The following is a 6872-nucleotide window of genomic DNA, read 5'->3' on the forward strand; positions in this document are numbered from 1 at the left end:
GTGAATTTGGAGCACCGAGTCTGGGAGCACCGAGTTCAGGAGAACTTCCCTACCTTCACAGTGCCTGCACCAATCGAAGCGGGGTACTGTGCCTTTTAAAAGTGGACAGCAGGAAAATGTGAGGGAATATAGCATTTGAAAAAGGCACACCAGCCGAAACCAGTCATGCCGCTCCTGAGATGCCGCTCCTGAGCTGCTGTAATTAAATGAAGGTTTTCCTGTGGACCTGTGTGGACCTGTTTCTTTCTGCATAGAAAGTTTCTGGTATTATATATTGGTGCGGGCCACGCGCACCGTAAAGTCCCCTTCCTGAAGAAATTCCGGCGTTTCCAGTGGCAAACTCTTTTGGTGTCTCTCAATGTGCTTGGGATCAACGCCGAACCGTCACCATTTACTGCAAGGCACAAGCTGTGTTAATTTGTGACCTCACAAACAGCGTATCACGAACGGGCGCATGCTGCCAAATTAGTGACTTCACGAACAGCGCATTCCAGTACTTACTTCAGGGAAGTGTGCCAAGGTGCTTTGTGGGACATGTTGGCTGGATGAAGGACCCAGGAATGCTGACATTTTTAATCACGAAAACATCGGGGAAGGAGAAGTGAAGCTGCAGGCACGGCCCACTGGGGGCAGTACTTACGTGTATGTACCTGCAGCATGTGAATTTGGAGCACCGAGTCTGGGAGCACCGAGTTCAGGAGAACTTCCCTACCTTCACAGTGCCTGCACCAATCGAAGCGGGGTACTGTGCCTTTTAAAAGTGGACAGCAGGAAAATGTGAGGGAATATGGCATTTGAAAAAGGCACACCAGCCAAAACCGGTCATGCCGCTCCTGAGATGCCGCTCCTGAGATGCTGTAATTAAATGAAGGTTTTCCTGTGGACCTGTGTGGACCTGTTTCTTTCTGCATAGAAAGTTTCTGGTATTATATATATATACATATATTACCTACTGGCGGTCGCCAGTAGGTATATATAGTTAGGATTTTTTCTCTATGGGATTTTTGAAAATTCTATGTCTAATAACTTTGGCGTTTGTGGACGGAATTGGCTGAAATTTTCAGGAAAATGGCAGATTTTGTTTCTGAGCAGCCCCTGAAAATTGGGGGGGGTTCGTCCAGGGGGGGTTGAGAAAAAAGGGGGGTCCCAAAACGTGTTTTTAACATTGAGTTTTCCATAGGGCGGTTGGCCTCACTTTTAGCCCGAACGGCTGAATGGATTTGCACGAAACTTGGCAAAATTGTAGGGACTGGTAGCCCGATGTGCCTTTTGTAGGTCTCAATATATGTGCTCCAGTGGATTTTGAGAAATTAACGTTTAAAAAAAGATATATATCTGTAACAGCGGACCGGGCAGCGCTCCGGTTCGCGGACTTTACGCGTAACGGAACTTCGCGTAGCGAAGCTGATTGGCTCTCCGGCGTCTGTGAACATTCCAAACAGTCCGTAGCGGCCGCCATCTTGTCTCTCGGTAGGATCGAGAGACAAGAGGAGGCCAAAGCGAAGGGGCAAATGACCATAAGGGGGCATAGTAGATCCTCGCTGACCCCCTAGGTTTGATGTGGAGGTTTTAAAAGGGTCCCGCGGGGCAAAAAATAATAATAATAATAATAATCGAACGGCTGAATGGATTTGCACGAAACTTGGTAAAATATTAGGGACTGGTAGCCCGATGTGCCTTTGCTAGGTCTCAATATATGTGCTCCAGTGGATTTTGAGAAATTAACGTTCAAAAAAAGATATATATCTGTAACAGCGCTCCGCTTCGCGTAACGGAGGTTTGCGAAGCTGATTGGTTCTCCGGCGTCTGTAAACATTGCAAACAGTCCGTAGCGGCCGCCATCTTGTCTCTCGGTAGGATCGAGAGACAAGAGGAGGCCAAAGCGAAGGGGCAAATGACCATAAGGGGGCATAGTAGATCCTCCTTGACCTCTTAGGTTTGATGTGGAGGTTTTAAAAGGGCCCCGCGGGGCAAAAAAAAAATAATAATAATAATCGAACGGCTGAATGGATTTGCACGAAACTTGGCAAAATTGTAGGGACTGGTAGCTCGATGTGCCTTTGCTAGGTCTCAATATATGTGCTTCAGTGGATTTTGAGAAATTAACGTTCAAAAACAAGATATATATCTGTAACAGCGCTCCGCTTCGCGGAGATAAAATTATATCTGTATTACCTAGCTGTTGCTAACACCAGTTAGCGACGGCTAGTAGGAGATAGCGACCATCTTGGGCCCCACTTTGCATGTGAGTGATATTTATCACTAATGACATGCAAAGTGGGCATGCCAAGATGTTAGCGACTGGAAACAGTCGCTAACATCGCTATCTTCTATTATCAACTTTTGGAAATATTCGAGATAAGCGCGAATATCTCCAAAAGCTAGCACCTGCCCTGAGCAGTTCTTAGCCATGTTATCCAATGGGAGGTGGATAACATGGCTAAGAGCATTAGCTCGGTAATGCATGAATATCGCTGAGTTTTCAGCGATATTAATGCATTGCGGTCGTTTATTATCGTATTTGCGATAAACCTTGATAATAGCAAGGTTTATCTGCGATAATTTCTGACGATGCTTAGCGGTAAAAAAATCGTTGCTAAGCATCGTTAGGGATAAATATCGCTTAACTTTGGTAATATGCCCCAACGTCTGTTAACGTTCGATTAGAAGGAAATCAGGAAGTGTTGAAAAACATTGTCTGCGCCATCTTGTCTTTTTTCAAATGCCACACTTTTGTCGTGCACGGCAGCCATTTTAGATGCCTTGACCAGACCCACTCTGTGCACACTGTCGATCCTTAGCATGGCTCCCCACCCTCGCAAGCATCTCCCCCAGGCAGTGGTCACCCCCGCTCTCTGTCTTATGCATGGGTAATAAACCTCTCCCCATCTGCGCTGCTCTTCCCTGAGAATCACACCCTGTGCCCGCCCGACACCTCCCTTTCGCCCTATTCACTACCACTCTGACACTCCTTTTCCTCTGTGTCCGATTGTCCAGGCTGGTCCTAGGGTATCAGCTAGCCCTGCAGATGTAGTTTATGGCCCCAGCTGTAAAGAATCACCCCTCTTCAAAGGAGTTATAGTAGATCAAGGCCCACACTCGATGAGATCCGTCACAGCAGACGCGTTCCTATTATCTGAAAACCATCCTGTATTGTGATTGGGGAGGGGACCGAGCCTGAAGTGGAAGATTCCAGGGATGACTCTTTGTACATCAAAGTTTTTACAATTATGTGTCACATTAAAAATATATAGCACTCCGACAAAGTAGTAAGATTATAAACTTTAATAATTTATAAATATATACAAGAAAACAAAAATAGTAATAACATATAAACATTTTTAGGGAAAAACAACGAAGTAGCGGTCGGCTGTGCGAATAGTCCCAACGCAGCACAACGTCCAGATTTCCGGCGTGGGGCGTCGCGGGGGGTGGGTCATCAGTAGCAAACTGTTGTGCGAATAGTTCCAAGGCAGCAGAACGATGGCACCAAGGTGATGTCCAGTAAGTTGCCGCACTGGTTTTGGTATCCTACAATGCTGCTCCGAATAACGGCGTGGGGCGCCCCGGGGGAGGCGGCGTGAACGGGCCTCTCCAGGTGGAGTGTCATCTGTTGTAGTGGGGCGTCCCTTTACCGTTTCAGTTGCCATTCCGTCCGTTTTTGGTCCACTGTGTCAAAAGCCGCAATTCAGCTGAGTTGCGCCCACTCTTGCGGTGCAGCGATAGGCGGCTGTCACAGGACTCTCAAAATGGCGGCAGGCTCTTTCCTTTTTGGGCCTGGTCCACTGAAATGGCCCTGGGACACCTTGGAAATCAGACGCTTGTCTGCTAGGTCTTGGACCCCATTCTCGAAAGCGTCCCCTCCGCCTTGAGGATTCATCAAAAGTTTTGGGGGCCCCCGACTCCTGTAGGCTTCTGGTGGGGAGCGGTTGCCATGATTGCTCGCGGAATGACCACGACGGAGCTACGAGATGGTGGTGCTCTCATGCTGACACCAGCTTCAGTCTGAAACATCCAGAAACAAGTTGGGGCTTTCATCGTTTGGGAAAAAAAAAAAGTTTTCATCCAATGAAAAGTGTTGTTTTTAGGTCATATGATCAAGCCTTCCATCATTAGGAAACCAAAAGTAAAATGAACCAATGAAAAGTTTTATAAACAAGTCACATGACCTGTTATGCGGCATAGGGTATAAAATGCGGAGAAAATACGTTGGCACGTGAGGCGGCGTCAGTAGCGGACCGATGTGCGAATAGGCCGAAGGCAATACAACGCGCCAAGATCCGGATGGCACCGAGGTGGTGTCCAGCAAGTTGCAGCACTGGTGTGGCTATCCTACAATGCTGAAAGTCGGCGTGGGGCGCCCCGTTGGCCTGTGAGTTTGCGTCAGTAGCGGACCGATGTGCGAATAGGCCGAAGGCAGCACAACGCGCCAAGATCCGGATGGCACCGAGGTGGTGTCTAGTAAGTTGCCGCACTGGTGTGGCCATCCTACAATGTTGAAAGTCGGCGTGGGGCGCCCCGTTGGCCTGTGAGATGGCGGCAGTAGCGGACCGATGTGCGAATGGGGCCAAAGGCAGCGCAACAATATTTTCGGAATAGAAGACACCACAAGGCGCTGAGATGCCAAGATCCGGATGGCACCGAGGTGGTGTCTAGTAAGTTGCCGCACTGGTGTGGCCATCCTACAATGTTGAAAGTCGGCGTGGGGCGCCCTGTTGGCCTGTGAGATGGTGTCAGTAGCGGACTGATGTGCGAATGGGGCCAAAGGCAGCGCAACAATATTTTCTGACTGACACCACAAGGCGCTGAGATGCCAAGATCCGGATGGCACCGAGGTGATGTCTAAGTTGCGGACCGATGTGCGAATGGGGCCAAAGGCAGCGCAACAATATTTTCTGTATGGAAGATACCACTAGGCGTTGAGATGCCAAGATCCGGATGGCACCGAGGTGATGTCTAGCAAGTTGCTGTACTGGTGTGGTCATCCTACAATGCTGAAACTCGGCGTGGGGCGCCCTATTAGCCTGTGAGATGGCGTCAGTAGCGGACCGATGTGTGAATGGGGCAAAGGTAGCGCAAGAATATTTTCTGAATAGAAGACACCACAAGGCGCTGAGATGCCAAGATCCGGATGGCACCGAGGTGATGTCTAGTAAGGTGCACTGGTGTGGTCATCCTACAATGCTGAAACTCGGCGTGGGGCGCCCCATTAGTCTGTGAGATGGCGTCAGTAGCGGACCGATGTGCGAATAGGCCGAAGGCAGCACAACGCGCCAAGATCCGGATGTCACCGTGGTGGTTTCATAGTTGAGAGGCACTTCATCTGCAGTGGGGCGCCGAGATCCGGATGGCACCGAGGTGATGTCTAGCAAGTTGCTGTACTGGTGTGGTCATCCTACAATGCTGAAACTCGGCGTGGGGCGCCCCATTAGCCTGTGAGATGGCGTCAGTAGCGGACCGATGTGCGAATAGGCCGAAGGCAGCACAACGCGCCAAGATCCGGATGTCACCGTGGTGGTTTCATAGTTGAGAGGCACTTCATCTGCAGTGGGGCGCCGAGATCCGGATGGCACCGAGGTGATGTCTAGCAAGTTGCTGTACTGGTGTGGTCATCCTACAATGCTGAAAGTCGGTGTGGGGCGCCCCATTAGCCTGTGAGATGGCGCCAGTAGCGGACCGATGTGCGAATGGGGCCAAAGGCAGCACAACAATATTTTCTGAAGAGAAGACACCAAAAGGCGCTGAGATTCCAAGATCCGGATGGCATCGAGGTGGTGTCTAGCAAGCTATGCAGTTGAGTTGTGTGCGCACTTGCGGCGAATAGGTCGAAGGCAGCATAACAATGTTTTCTGAATAGAAGACACCACAAGGCGTTGAGATTCGGTTACCACCGAGGTGATGTCTAGCAAGTTGCCGCACTGGTGTGGCCATCCTACAATACTGCTCCGAATAACGGCGTGGGGTGCCCGAAGGGGGGGGGGGAGGCGGCGTGAACGGGCCTTCCTAGGTGGAGGCTCGTCTGCTGTAGTGGGGCGCCCCTTTACCGTTTCAGTTGCCATTCAGCTGAGTTTCGGCTGCTCTTGATGCTACAGCGACAGGCAGCTGCAACAGGACTCTCAAAATGGCGGCCTGTTCTTTGGATTTGGGCCTGGTCCACTAAAATGGCCCTGGGACACCTTAGAATTCGGACGCTCGATTTTTTTTTCCTTTCCTGTACATGCAAAAAAAGGTAAATGCCCGGTACGTTACACGCTTCATCTGCCACGATGAACTCTCCAGAGGAACCGAAAAAAAATATAGTTATGGTAACTATACCATGCATCGTCATATGGAGAGGTGGCACCAATTAATTATAGTGCTGCATAAAAGAGAGATTTGGAGGAGAACCCCTGACCTGCTAGTACATTCATCAAAGAAGTGGCACTGACAGCATCAGAGGCAAGGGAAACGGTCCCAAATATTTAGAAGAACTTTGGAAAGATTAAAATGACATGTTTAGATTGTGGCAAATTAATTTCATGTGGACAGATGAGTGTTACTCTAATAAATACAGCATATGAACATCATCATAGTCGATGGTTGGTAGAGACATTTTGACTATATCCTGGACCTGCCCGTCCTCGCCCAAAATGGCGCCGGAATAAATGGGACTCGTAACTCCTTGTTGTGTACTGGTTGCAGAACCTTGAAATCACGAGATACGTATGCAGTTTTGAAGCACATGGCTGGCGGGGACGAGAATTGATTGAATATTTCGACATCCCTATTGATATTAAGTTCTGATGTGTTATTGATTACTGTACTATTGAAAGTTCGAATTAACGTCACCCATGGTACTTGCCTGCAAATGTATATCTAGATAATTTTATTGT

This window comes from Lissotriton helveticus, chromosome 8 (assembly GCF_964261635.1).
Source record: "Lissotriton helveticus chromosome 8, aLisHel1.1, whole genome shotgun sequence".
NCBI lineage: Eukaryota > Metazoa > Chordata > Amphibia > Caudata > Salamandridae > Lissotriton > Lissotriton helveticus.